Below are 14,911 nucleotides of genomic sequence, written 5' to 3'. Positions count from 1 at the left end.
GTTTCTTCCTCCAACTTAAGAAAGTTTTCAGCCATTATTTCTTCAAATAAGATTTCTGCCCCTTTCTCTCTCTCTTCTCCTTCTGGGAGCCCTATAATGTAAATGTTAGTCATTTAATGTTGTCCCATAAACCCCTTAAGCTATCTTCATATTTTTTTCATTCTTTTTCCTTTTTGCTGCTCTGATGGTTGAGTTCCACTGCCTTGTCTTGGAGTTGATTGATCCTTTTTCCTGCTTCATCTAGTCTACTATTGAACCCATCTAGTGTGCTTTTCAGTTCAGTTATTGTATTCTTCAGCTCTGTGACTTATATTTGGTACTTTCTTATATTCTCTATCTCTTTGTTGAAGTTCGCACTGTGTTCATCTATTCTTCTCCCCAGTTCAATGAGCATCTTTATAACCATTACTTTGACGTCTTTATCAGGTAAATTACCTATCTCCATTTTATTAAGGTTTGTTTCTGAGATTTTATATTGTTCTTTCATTTGGAACATATTCCTCTTTCTTCATTTCACTTGACTCATTTTAGTTTCTTTATAGTAGCTGAAACAATCAGCTCTCCTAGTCTTGAAAGAGTGATCTCATGTAGGATGTGAAACTTTTCATTCAGCCCTGCCCTAGCTCTTGGTCATTCCTCAAACCTCTGTGCTTGTCCAAGCAGCCTGTTATATTTTTAACAGCTCACAAATGTATTTTTATTTGACATTTGCCTTTTAACTTTATTTCTATAATTTAACATATTAACACTTTATTTTTATACATTTTGTATAATCAAATCAATCACTCTTTGTCTTTATAGTTTCTATTTATATTTTTATGCTTAAATGTATCTTTCTCAACCAGATTTGAAATTAATTTTTAGTCAATTTCTTTTCTTTCTTTCTTTCTTTTTTTTTTGTGGCAGTACGTGGGCCTCTCACTGTTGTGACCTCTCCTGTTGCGGAGCACAGGCTCTGGATGCTCAGGCTCAGCAACCATGGCCCATGGGCCCAGCTGCTCTGCGGCATGTGGGATCCTCCCAGACTGGGACACGAACCCGTGTCCTGTGCATCGGCAGGCAGACTCTCAACCACTGCGCCACCAGGGAAGCCCTCTTTCTTTCTTTATAAATTTCCCTATAGGAATTTAATTTTTTAATTATAAAATAAATTTCTCCAAACTATTGAAATCTTACCTTTATTCATATATATACATGCACAAATAAAAACACAAACATATAGGGTTGTATATCAGGGCTTTCTCATAGTTGGCCAATCCTTGTACTACAATCACTTTGTTTTAATTACTGTAGGTTTTTTTTAAATTTTATTTATTTATTTATTTATTTATTTATGGCTGTGTTGGGTCTTCGTTTCTGTGTGAGGGCTTTCTCTAGTTGTGGCAAGTGGGGGCCACTCCTCATCGCGGTGCACGGGCCTCTCACTATTGCGGCCTCTCTTGTTGCAGAGCACAGGCTCCAGACACGCAGGCTCAGTAATTGTGGCTCACGGGGCCAGCTGCTCCTTGGCATGTGGGATCTTCCCAGACCAGGGCTCGAACCCATGTGTCCTGCATTGACAGGCGGACTCTCAACCACTGCGCCACCAGGGAAGCCCTAATTACTGTAGTTTTTGATACAACTTAAATTTATCTGATAGTACAAGTCACTCCTTGTTAATCTTTCTGAAAATTTTTGTGGTTGTTATTATGCAACTATAAATAGTGCATCATCTTGGGGTTAGTTATAGCCAAAAATCATTATCACCCTTAGGTCTGAAGGTGCAGAGAGAGCTGTGTCAAGATCTACTTGACATTAGAGGGCTTATCCAAATCCCAGTGCTCTGGATCAAGAAGGCATGGGTTAGAATAAATACTACTCCCCACCAATAACCTACCTCTTGCCCTGTATCTATTGCCAGGCAAACTCAACCCTAAACCAGAAGGTAAGAGAGGCCTGTGATGCACTCTGTCTAGGTCAGACTTACAGGATACAGAGCAGCGTGGAAAAGAGTCAGGGGGATAAAATGGAAGGCATCCAGCACCTAATCACCTCATTTAGTTACAAAAGCAATGTCCCACAAATTCTTAATGGGATTGAATGACATTTATGGCTAAATTTTCTGAAAATTGACATAGTTATAATTCTGAACTTTCAAATCTGAGAATATGGCATGCATTTTCTTTTAGTAAAGTCTTCCTTTTAGTCCTTGAAAAACATCTTACTATGTATTAAATTTGCTATTTTATTTTATTTTCTTCCTTCCTTCCCTTCCTTCTTTTTATTCTTTTACACTACCTTGCAAGACTCCAATTATTTATTTATTTATTTATTTATTTATTCCCTTTGACTTCTATTCCCCATTCCCATTTCCTCCCTTGCCCTCAAATGTAACAGTTTTCATTGGTTTTTATATCTTTTCAAGTCTTCCTATGGGTTTCTGTTTAATGTGTATTTGTTTGTGTACATGAGTTGCTAATTTACACATCATTGTGTGTTGTAGATTCTATTGTTTCTTGCCTTTTTTTATTCCACCCAAGGTTTTTAAATTCTAGGCATGTTGCTCTAAGTATACATCTACATGTTGTTCATTAATCCTAACTGGTATGGATTTCCATAGCATGCAATCACAATATTTAAATATCCATTCCTCCAGCAAAGACTCACTCTATTGCCTCCAACTACCTGTCACCACAAACAATGCTTCGAGGAATGTCTTCATTCATTTCCAATTATGGTTTTATATGGTTTATGGCATGCATCTATTTAATTTGGTTAGGTATTGCCAGTTTGCTATAGGTTGTCTGTGTTATTCTATATTCCAACTAGCAGTTCCTGAGTATTCCTACATTCCCTCCACCTACCAACACTTAGCAGCATCAGCTAATATTTTATCTATCTGACAGATCTTCAGGGATATGTCATTGTTATTTTACTTTACATTCATCTAATTACTAATGATTTTGAGCATCTCTTTGTAAGTTTTTTAGTCCCTTAGGTTCCCTCCTTGATGAACTGCATCTACATATATTCCTGGATCATTTTTCTATTGGGGTTCATATCTGCTTCTTAGTTGTTCATATGCAGCTCATGTATATTCTAGATATTGGTGCCAATGGTGTCCAACATTGAATAAAAATCTTTAGTGTGATGCAATCAGGTTCAGCAGTTTTCCACCCCATGATTCTGGAGTGTTGTATTTTTCCACAATTAGGATACTAAGATATTCTTCTGTGTTATTTTCTATTAGCTTTATGGTTTTACCTTCACAGTTAGATATTTTACCCATCTGGAATCCTTCTCTATATATCATGTTTTATTTTTCTTTATATAGTAAGACATTTTTCCCAATATTATCTACTAAACAATCTGTCTCTTTTCTATTAATACCTTGGGCTCCCTCTATTGTATATTAATTTTCCACATAAACATGAGTCTGCTTCTGAGATCTCTAGACTATTCTATTTGTCTAATTTTTTTGGTAACAGATTTTATAACTATAGTTTTATAATGATTCTTTCATACAAATTTAAAAATAAGTTTAATGAGTTTCTTTCTTGTTAAATTTATTCAAGAACTTATGTAGATTTTGTATTTCTAAAGTGACTAGTGCTTCATTTATATTGCACTCTGATTATTGATAATACGTAGATATATAGTTAATTTTTCTATATTTGCATTTCACTTTTTTATTGAATTCTATTTTATTTGTTTTTATGTTGATTTTATTGGATTTCCCATATAGAAAATTCACAAATTATGTAAATCTCTTATAATACTTATTTATCTGAATTCTTTTTCTTTATATGTTGCATTGGCTAGAACTCTTGAAGAATGTTGAAAAATAGCAATTGTATCAGACACCTTTGCTGTATTTAATGGGAATGGCTCATGAATTTTCCATTAAGTATGATAGCTATGCCCTACCATATTAAAAGATTATTCAACTATTATTAATGTATGAACAGATTGCATAATAACTAGTTTGAATGCTATCAAATGCTTATTTATCATTTAAGGATCACATTTCTCACTTCATTTTTTAATCTGATTGCTAGTCTAATACATTTTTTAAATAAATCATTAAAGCATATTGATTTTGCCTGTGATTACAGTTTTGTCTGGATCCCTCATGTTTTGATATGTGCTGTTCTGACTTTCCCTATTTTCTTATCATTGAAACTGCAGTTTTTGAATCCTACTTTAATCCAACAATTATTTAGGAAAATTCTCATGGTTGTTTAATTCTCAAACAGCTGGAATATGGGGTTTTTAAATATATTTTCTTGTACTGTGATCAAACAACGAATCCTGCACACTTTTTGCTCCATTGCATTTATTTATGGAGATTTTTAATCTAATATACTTTGAAATTTTTTAAAATATGTATTGCTTACATGAATAAAATATATTATCTCTGATTTAGGAAACAGGGTAATAGTTAAATGTGTTAAATCTGTTTTGAAACCATTTAAATCTTTTACAACCTTATTTGTTTTTTGCTGTTAATCTTTGAAATATAGAGGGATATTTCTGTCAGCTTTAAGTCATTGATAACTTTTTCAATTTGAAATTAGCCTCTTTATTCCATTTAAAGCTCTTTTGCACTAAAATCTACTTTAATAATAGTGTTTCTCTCTTTACTTCCTTTTTTTTGTTTTCATTTGCTTTAAATATTTTTGCCTATTTTTAGTTGTTCTGAGTTATTTGAGGTAGAGAGAAAGGTTGCCTTTGTAGACAGCATAGAATTGGGTTTGATTTTTGGTTCTATTTAATTCATTTACTCAATGTGAGTCATTTTTTTAAATAGAGGAATTTAACTTAATTATATTTATTATCATAATTAACCTGGCTAGTCTTAATTAAGCCACCAACTTATATTTTGTAACTTTTATGATTCATTGTTCTAGCCTCTGTATTCTATTGTTATTTTTAAATTTTCTATTTTTGTCTTTAGGTATATTAAAAACATTATTCTATAAAATGAAGAGAACATAAACACTTAAGGCTTAAATCAGTTGCGAGGTTTCACTTACTTACCATGTAAAAGCATGTTGAACAATACCGGATGCATTAAAATGCTCAGGAAGTCTTTGTTATTATTTTTGTCACTCGGAATCATCACAATTATCATTATTCTGGCTTTTAGAATTATCAAAGAAAATTCAGGGACCCCTTGACTTTTATTCCTTTCTAAGTATCCATCAGGATGATTATGAAAATTATTCGTGAATCTTTGAAGTTCATAAATTTCCCAATAATGTGTCTAGCTGTTCTATTCTAATTAGTTTTGCTGAGCACATGGTAAGGTCTTTGAATCCAGTAGTTTCCTTCTGAAATCTCAAGTAGCTACTTCTGTTTTGCAATCAAGAAATAACATGATTGTTGCTTCTTTTTGTCTTGTTTCTCTCTTTTTCAGGAACATAAAATATCTACGTATTGGATTTCCTCACTGAATTTCACAAGTTTGCTCTTTTTTTCCATCTCTTCTTAGTTTTGTAAACTCTCCTCAATTTCCTTCCATATATGACTTGATTTTCTTCAGTGTTGATTTTGCCTGCTTCTAATGCATGTTTTGACTCTCCTATTACAGACCTATTATATTATTTCCTCATCTTGTTATTTGTGTACATAAGACAGTTCTTATCCTCTCTCTTTTGTGTCTCTCATTTCATCTTTCATCTCTTCCTAAAGTCCATGTATTCAGGAATTTGATAGGGTGCACAAAGTAAATGTTATAAATTTACTTCTGTATTGTTTCAAAAAATTGTTTTAAAATGATGTTTCTCTACTCTAAACTACCCTAGTTTCCTTGTTCTTTTATGTTGAAAAATCTTTTTTGCTGTTTCTTGTTATTATTTATCTTTGAATGAACATTTGGATCTCCTGACCTCATATTTGCTCCTGACCTCATATTTGCTTAGAGAGTGTATTACCTCCCAACCTCTATTTTATCTTCCTGATGAGAAACATTTTTCCAGACCTCATGCTAGAGGGCAGATAGATGTACAAGATCCAACCAAATGAGGAATGGGGAAAAAGAGTCCAAGCTCTGGGAAGTTCATGCCATGGCCTCCAAGCATATGTTGAGGGTAGTGGCCACAGCTATCCCTAGCTTTCTGTTGCTCTGTTCTCCACACTATTTACCTTGTGTCTCTGTCCAGACCTCCTTTCTGGTGCTAACCCCTGGTCAGGGAAAATAACCACTGGTATTCAGATAGAATTTTGCTTTACTACTGTATTGTCTATAGTGTGTCCATTTGCATAAACCTCACAACCTCCCAGGGCAGCCACAACTCAATGTATCAGCCTTCAAAGAAAAAGAAATTCTAAGGAGAATGCTTCCATCTGTCCCACGGCCCACTGCATTTAGTAGGTGTCAACTGGGTTCTACCAGGTACTTTACTCTTTTCCAGATACTTTAACACTTTACTGCTCTGTTAGGGAAGAGAACGTATACCAAGCTGCAATGACTTCTTTCAATTTTATTCCACCTATATTATAGTTAATTCAGTCAAAGTGGCAGTCAGGGAAATGGTAATACTCCCAAATTTCCCATTTTGATGCAGATTTCCCCTGTTTTTTTATTTGTTTATTGTATTTTATTTTTTGGTCATTTCAACTTCTTAGGTGGAATTGTGAGGACAGTTAGAGAAGAAAGTTCCATGTGTGTCCTCAAGTTGTTAGAGAGTCTGAAAGTAAGAGAAGCCAATGTATTTCTGTCCATATTACAAAAGTCTGTGAATCCTACTATTACCAAAATGTATGCCCTTGAACCTATACTTAAATTCATATTATCACTGATGTTCATAATATAAAAGGTGGCACCCCCTTAAAAATACTCAGAAAACTTCAAAATAAATTTCAGAAAAGGGCATAGCAGTCATATCATCTGGCATTGGAGAGTTTACCTTGCAATCATGACAAACAAGCCTGGGAATTCATGGGAAGTTTCAGTGGGTTCATGGGAAGATATCTGAGGATACTGCAGCATTTTGCACAGAATTAGAAAATGGCCCAAGAGGGCCAGATGGCAGTCAATACTAGCTCTGCTGTGTCAGTCGGTAAAGATATCAACATGAGGCTTTTTGCCAGCATGTGGAGGCCACCATGCACTTCTCAAGATTGTAATCATTACACAGATGGTATTCCCAGAAGCTACAGGCTGAATATGCTGCATAGCTCCTGGAGAGAGAAGTCTTCCATCAACTTTGAAAGGGGCATTAGAAGCCTCTTTGTTAAGAAACTAGATTCTACCACAAAAAGCTGCATCCAAGGCATTTACAACCACTAGAACAGCCTGGCTACAGGAATTTGTGAACAGATATTCTGAGATACTCTCCATGGGTCCATCCTAAAACCATTCACTTTAAGATTCTTTATGCTCTAAGGAAATTTTTTTATTGTTTAAGTATATAATCCAAAAAGAGGTTCATGAGACAATTACAAACAGATCCTTTGAAAGAAACATAGATACTTTTGACTACATTAGGCAAAGAAACGAGGTAACATATTCAAGACTTAAAAAGATTAGCAACACTTCCCAATAGTGCCTAATCCATACCCAGGAAACAATTTTCTCATCTGGCAGAAGCTGACCTAACTATTTTGGACAGGTATAGCAGCTGGTCAAAATGCTGAATTGTTGGTGCCCAACAATTCTTTGGCTTCATCCTCTGCAAAAGGCTCTAGAATTGTGAAGGGAACAAGCTAAATGATATATGACAATCTTATAAATAGATCCATAACTCTAAAATATATCCAAGGCTGAATATCTCAAATGGCCTATCTCCCATTAGTCAATTGCCTCAGCACCTCAGGTGTATGACAGCCTCACATTTCTTTCAGCATCATCTGTTATTTCACTTCTCATTGATGTTAAATTACCTTTGCAGAATTCAACTCATGAACATTCTAGTTTATTTTCAAGTGGAATGTGTTTGCCTGATGTGGTATTAAATGCAAATTGTACTTTAAACTTTCATAATTTGTTGTTTTCAACAAGTTTAATAAGTGGTGAAATAGTATAGGAAGACCTTGACCAATTTTGCTGCTTGGGAGTCCAAAAAAATCAAAATAATACAACCTCAAAGCCTTAGCTGAACTGTTGGCTCCTTCATGGGGAAGGGAGTGATCCCCTTGCATCCTGCCATGAAACAGGCTGCCACATACACCCTGCCCCCAAGCTAAGGGTAGAATACAGACATAAGGCTCCTCCAGTTACATTCCTTGTTAGTGTTGTTTTTTGTTAGATTGGTGTTTTTTGACATTTAATTGACATATAGCATTATGTCGTTTCAGGTGTACAACATAATCATATTTGTGTACACTGCAAAATGATCACCACAATAAGTCTAGTCACCATCTGTCACCCTACCTAGTTATTAACCCCATTAGTTATTATTGGTCTCTCTTCAGTTATCTGCTGATACATCCAGAGGTGACTAAAAGCAAGGAAACACATTCTCCTTTCTGAACAGGCTGCCTTTCTTATGTTAACAGAGACCTTTAATATTACTATGAACATTATCTCATTTAATCCTTACAGAAATTCAGAGAACTAAATTCTATTATTGTTGCTATTCCACAGATGAAGAAACTAAAGTATGCAGAGATTAAATAACTTGTCTAAGCTTATGTAGCCCATAAATGGTAGAACCAGGATTCAAACCAAAGCCCTGAGACTAAAGCTCACCCTTGTAAACCCTCTGCTCAGCTCTGCTGCCATCTGATGTAATTCAAAAAGAGCTGATGCAAGGATCCTACTGCAGGAAGGACGCTTAAGGCACAAGTCATTAAATATCGAGGGCCACTTACAAAACAAGGGCTTCCATTTCTTGGTCCCTTTGGCATGGGTTTGAATCCAACAATCTGTCCCTGGTGTGTGCTCTTACTGCTTCTCTCTCTCATCCATCAGCCCCTCCTAAGACATAGCCTTGGCTTTCCTCTAAGTCCTCCCTGGTATCTCTGCCAGGCACTTGTCAAGGCCCCTTCTCTTGATCCCAAGATCTATGAATACAGACATCTTTTCCTGTTTGGGCTCAGACCCTTTTGACTTTGGGAGAGCCTTTGTTAGTGATGGCTGCTTCATGTACTTAACTGGAGACCCTCCTGGTTCAGCCCATTGAGTATTTCTTTTTACTGTGAAGCCTCATGTGTGATTCACTCTCCCTAAACTGAATTCCAATATAATCAGCTCTTCCTGGTTTCTGTTATCTCCCTCCCCTTCCTGCACCCCACCCTCCTGCCCTCCCTGTCACCACCTAATCTTATTTCCTTTCTATTTTGTCTCTCCTTTCCTTCCTCCTAATCCTTTTCCAACTGCTGTTTTTTAGGCCCTTAACCCAGGCCCAATTCCTCTCTGCTCCTTTAAGCCTCTTTCTCACTTCTTTCTGTCAACACACAGGTTCACTGACAGTGCACTTTCCTTTCTGCCTCTGCTTCAGCAACCCCCCGACACCTGACCAGATAGGTATTCCATCCCTCTCCCCTGTCCCCCCAGCAGGAGCAATCACATCTCCCTTTCAAGGTTTCCTGTCACTTAAAAAACACCCCTTGGCATGTTGAAAGACAGCCACCATCTGGCTCTGGTAAAGTCCATCAGCACACATCCTTAGAAATATTAAATCATTTATATTTGATGATATTTACTTCCCGTTTCCAGAACTTTAATCCACACTCACTTTTTGGAAATCAATGCTGATTCATTTGTTTGGGGCAATTATCTCGTAAGCTTGAACTATTTTTTTTTGTGTGTGTGGTACGCGGGCCTCTCACTGTCGTGGCCTCTCCCATTGCAGAGCACAGGCTCCAGACGCGCAGACTCAGTGGCCATGGCTCACGGGCCCAGCCGCTCCGCGGCATGTGGGATCTTCCTGGACCGGGGCACAAACCCATGTCCCCTGCATCGGCAGGTGGACTCTCAACCACTGCGCCACCAGGGAAGCCCAAGCTTGAACTTTTTATACAAATATTTTCAGTGTTACAATGTCCATAAGCAATATATTCCATAGCCAGGGCGTGCTAGAGAATAGGACAAATTAAACTTCTGTCTTGGTTTTTGAAAGTTTTGCATATTCATTGTTATCAAACTATGTTCTAAGCATAATTACAGACACAGAGGGCAGGACACATCCCCAACGGCAGGAAATAGACAAGAGAAAGTCCAGGCAGATGGCAAATGTGCATCAAGGGAGAGTCAGGAGTGAGCAACAGGTGTGCTGGCAAAGAAGGCAAATGCAGCATCAGGAGCCAGGTTGGCAGCAGGCAGAGTTGATGTTGGGGAGATCTGGCAACAGGTAAAAGGAGGTAACCACAAACACTAAAGTACAGGTCCATAAAATGACTCCCGTGGCAGGACAGGATTGTAGCAGTGGAGGATATAGGATTCTAGGCAGAGGCAGACGGTAAACATAGGGGTACCAAAGATTTATCCCAGTTATTGGAATTGAGATTCAAGATAGGATTTTATTCACAAGGAAGGTGATAGCTAGGGTGGAAAGTCAACAAGCCTGATGAACAACTGAATCACTGCCTTCCCCTCAATTCCACCTGCCCAAGGGTTGAAAATGGAATCCAACTTCCAGGTGGGATCCAAGCAGCTCAGCTCTCCAGTTGAAGGCAAATGAGCCCATCAGACGGTTACCTGGTGAAGCAGGGGGTGGAAGGTTATGAAAGGGGTTATAGTGGCAGCACGGGCATCTTCTGGGGCCACAGGATCACCTCAAAATCCTTAGCACTTAGAAGAGTTTGTCTGGCACAGACTCCAGCCTCCCAGTGGAGACCTGCCTACCTGGCCATGGGATGTGTCCCAGGGCCACCTGCTCTACAAATCCATAAATCCAAGGCATAGGACAACAACTTCTGTATAAGCATTGGAAGCAAACAAAATTTGCCCTGGCAGGATCATCTCACATGCATTTGACAGGTAAGTTAAATTTATGGAACCCTTTAGGCATGCAGGCCAGAGAAAGCAACGGGACTTCCAGAATGCCTTGTGGTCAGTGTGGACACTCGATAAATGTTTGGAGACTGATTGGTCTTGCTATTATCTTTAGGTTTCCAGAGAAGTGGAAACTTGATTCTAACCAGGTCCCTGGCCACTGTCATTTATCCAGTAGCAAAATATAGTAATCTTGACCTCAGTATATTCTGTGGTAATATTCAAGGGTTGAGTTTTACATAAAGGAATAATTCCCTGAAAGCAGGGAGACTGTCATAGAGTTGTAGACGTTGTAATGTCTACAACTCAAAATGCCAAATATCTACTGCCTGGGAAATTGTCCAGATTTTCAGTGCTGGCAAGTTGCTGAGTTACCCAGGTAAATGCTTTTATTTAAATACAAAGAATGGTGTGTATAAGTGTGTACCAGCTATTTCAATGTGAATGTTTTCAGAATTAAATGCACTTTTAATGACTCTTATTTGTATGTTTCTCTGTAAAGTCATTTCTGCCAAATAAATCATGCCCTAATTGAGCATGGCAGAAACTTGCGTTTTCTGCCATCATGATCAGTTTTGGAGACCCTCATTTCCACTGCCACAGAGCAAATACTGATACCATACTGCCGTTCAAACATACACAAGGTGACCAATAAATGCCTGAAATGCCTGTACTTTGTCCAAGCAGGAGACAGAAAGAAGTAATCCATTTCATTTAGATTTGTGAGTATCATTTTGGCATCAAAATGACAAATGATCCTTCTCCATGTGTGAAGCATGCTAGAGTTACTGGGCTATGTACCAGGGCTATAAAAACTTGGAAATGTCAACGGCATTTTCAAGCATCTGCTCTCTCTAGCCCCACGTTTTTGGGCAATGGCAAAAATTCTTCAGGATGATGCATTCAAGCCCCAGTCTTCCAACATAAACTGTCAGGAGAAATTTTAAATTTACATCAAAGAAATTAGGCGAATCATCCTACTCTCCCCTGTTACTGCTCCATGGGGGTCTCTAGGATGAAATGAAATTGTGGTTACATTTCCAAATGGGTCATAAACCCAATACAACTCTCCTCGGAGACTCACAACTTATACTTCCCCTTTTCCTGATACACTACTGCAACTCTAAAGCTACTCCATATACATGCAGTGTAGCAGTTCATGCCTTGGGGAAAAGGCAAAAATAAGGAAGACAACTCTGTTTATGGGTGGTTGAGAGCTTAGTGGACCTTATTAAACACACGTGCGTACACACACGTACACACACACACACACACAGACTCTCCAGCTCTGCATCACTGTTTCCTGAATTACTCTGTCCCATTAAATGCTGATATAATGGCATACTAGTAAATAGCTAAATAACAGCTCTCCACCTCTGACAGTGAATTTACACCCTGTGAAGCCTTCTTTATTTTTGTGACTACTGAGCTTTCAGTGGGGCTTCCCTTCACAGCTTTCAAAGATAGCAATTTTTTTTGGTGCTGATACCCTGAATCTAACTAGACTTTTTACCCGAAGTTTTGGATTAAATACTTACGTTATCCAGAGGAGAGTTTCCAGTTGGAGACAGAGTAATTTTCTTTTGATAAGACCTACCCCTTGCCTCACGCCAGAAACAATGGTTAAGAACCCCAATGGCACTCTGACAGCCTTTATCATGCTCTGGTTCAGTTTCCAGGGAATTACCAAGATACACATAGCCTTCTCTAGATATTTTTAGAAAACAGACAATAACTACAAAATAAACTACATTGACTAAGTGTGGCACATCACCGAGATGATTGCTAATTTAGAAATATACTTCTAGGGCTTCCCTGGTGGTGCAGTGGTTGAGAGTCCGCCTGTCAATGCAGGGGACACGGGTTCGTGCCCCGGTCCGGGAAGATCCCACATGCCGCGGAGCGGCTGGGCCTGTGAGCCATGGCCGCTGAGCCTGCACGTCCAGAGCCTGTGCTCCGCAACAGGAGAGGCCACAACAGTGAGAGGCCCGTGTAATGCAAAAAAAAAAAAAAGAAAAAAAAAAAAAGAAATATACTTCTAGAAACTCATAATCTCCTACTGTTTCCAGGCAGAGGACCAGCAAGAAATTAATTGCCTGGGTTGGGGGAGGGGGAATATAAGTAAAATAAAATCAAACTTCTCTTCAAGAAATCACCACATATAGATTTTTAAGAACATTTTCAGTTTTCCCAGTTAACTGAGTAGTCAGGCTCTCCTTCAGTCGTCTGAGACTGCAGTCAAAGACACAAAACACACTTTACCAGTCGTGACAGTGGCACCTCTCTGGCAGTTTCTGTGATGTATGTACACTTCTACTCATCATGAAGGTTTTGATTAATGTGCAGTTAATCTTCCTTCTTGCTAATAGACCAAAATATTTCTCATCAAGGAATAAATGATCAGACTACTGATACAAGTGGCTTTTGAGAAGTCCATTTATAATGCGGCACCTTCAGCAAAAATTCTCGTTTTCAAAAAAAGAAGAAAAACTAAAATTGATATCTTTAGACTTTTTCAGCTCTCTTCCACTTCTTCTCTTGAGCAGGGGCCTTTGAGTGGCAAAAGTGGAAAGAGAAAGGTGGGACAGAAAGCAAAGTGGAATTTATGGGGGACTCCAAATGGGCCAGGCTCCATATTAGGCCCTGAATTAACACATATCTCATTTAATTCCCATAGCAACCTTTCAGAGCAGGAATCATAATCCCCATTTTACTGATGAAAAAACTGAGCTTTATTTACTCATGTTGAGTAGTTGGAGGTCATGCAGCTATCAGGTGGTGAGAGCTGGTTTCGAACTGTTACCCATTTGACCGTAAATGCCATGCTATCACCACCCCATACATGCTATTGTGCATTCACACTTTGATCATAAAGAGAAAGCGTGTAACTCTACCATTAAAAATGTTAATTTGAGACCCACTACTATAAAAATATACAATGTTTCCTGATTAGCCAAATTAAGGGTGCCGAGCATTTACACAGATATTAAAACAGAAAATAATACCCAGGGTTTATCTTCCCATGAGAGCATTAGAGCTCCAAAGAAATAGAGGTCATCAGCCAGAAGATCAGAGGTGTTTTACTCACAGGATCAGTGCTGACACTAAAATAGATGCCTTGAAAACCTATTGCTTATGTCCACTTCAACCCACAATAAGAAGTAATCACTAATTCTTGGTCAGATAATACAGGCAGCAATAATTCTGGGTATGAAGGTCAAAATTTGGGGCCAAGTCTATGAGGAGGGCATGAAACCCTGAGAGGCTGACAGATGTACTGCTGAAATGACACAAAACTGAGAATCACGTGGTATGAATTCTGGTTCTAATCCTTATTTGTGTAAGATTCTAGACAAGTCACTTAACCTCTCTGGGCTTAGTTTCCTCATCTCTTAAATAAGGGTCTTATATCAACTATCTGTAAGGTTTCCTGCAGACTGTTTTATGCTTTGAAGTCTGTGTTCAACAAAGTGGAGCTAGGAAAGAGTTCAGAGTTGGGGCACAGAGAAGGCTGTGTTGAAGTTCAGACTTGCATCACAGCAAAGAGAAAATATCAAAGCCCCCTTGTTCCAGGCCAAGGAATCAAAGAAAAGAGGAAGCCAAAACCCAGGCAAAATCTAGCATAACAGTGATAAGATACCAGCAGTAAAAAGGATATGAGGAACAATCCGCTAAAGTTTTATCCCCAGCTTTCTTCTCTAAGAAACTTAAAAATTAATCCTTGGGACTTCTCTGGTGGCGCAGTGATTAAGAATCTGCCTGCCAATGCAGTGGTCACTAGTTCGAGCCCTGGTCCTGGAAGATCCCACATGCCGCGCAGCAACTAATCCCGTGCACCACAACTACCGAGACTGCGCTCTAGAGCCCCCGAGCCACAACTACTGAAGCCTGCACGCCTAAAACGCATGTTCTGCAACAAAGAGAAGCCATTGCAATGAGAAACGTGCGCACCGCAACAGAGTAACCCCGCTCGCGGCAACTAGAGAAAGC

The sequence above is a fragment of the Mesoplodon bidens genome, assembly GCF_964165515.1.
Source record: "Mesoplodon bidens genome assembly, chromosome: 2".
Classification (NCBI taxonomy): Eukaryota; Metazoa; Chordata; class Mammalia; order Artiodactyla; family Ziphiidae; genus Mesoplodon; species Mesoplodon bidens.
The sequence above is the reverse complement of the archived record's forward strand: the minus strand, read 5'-3'. Positions refer to the sequence as shown.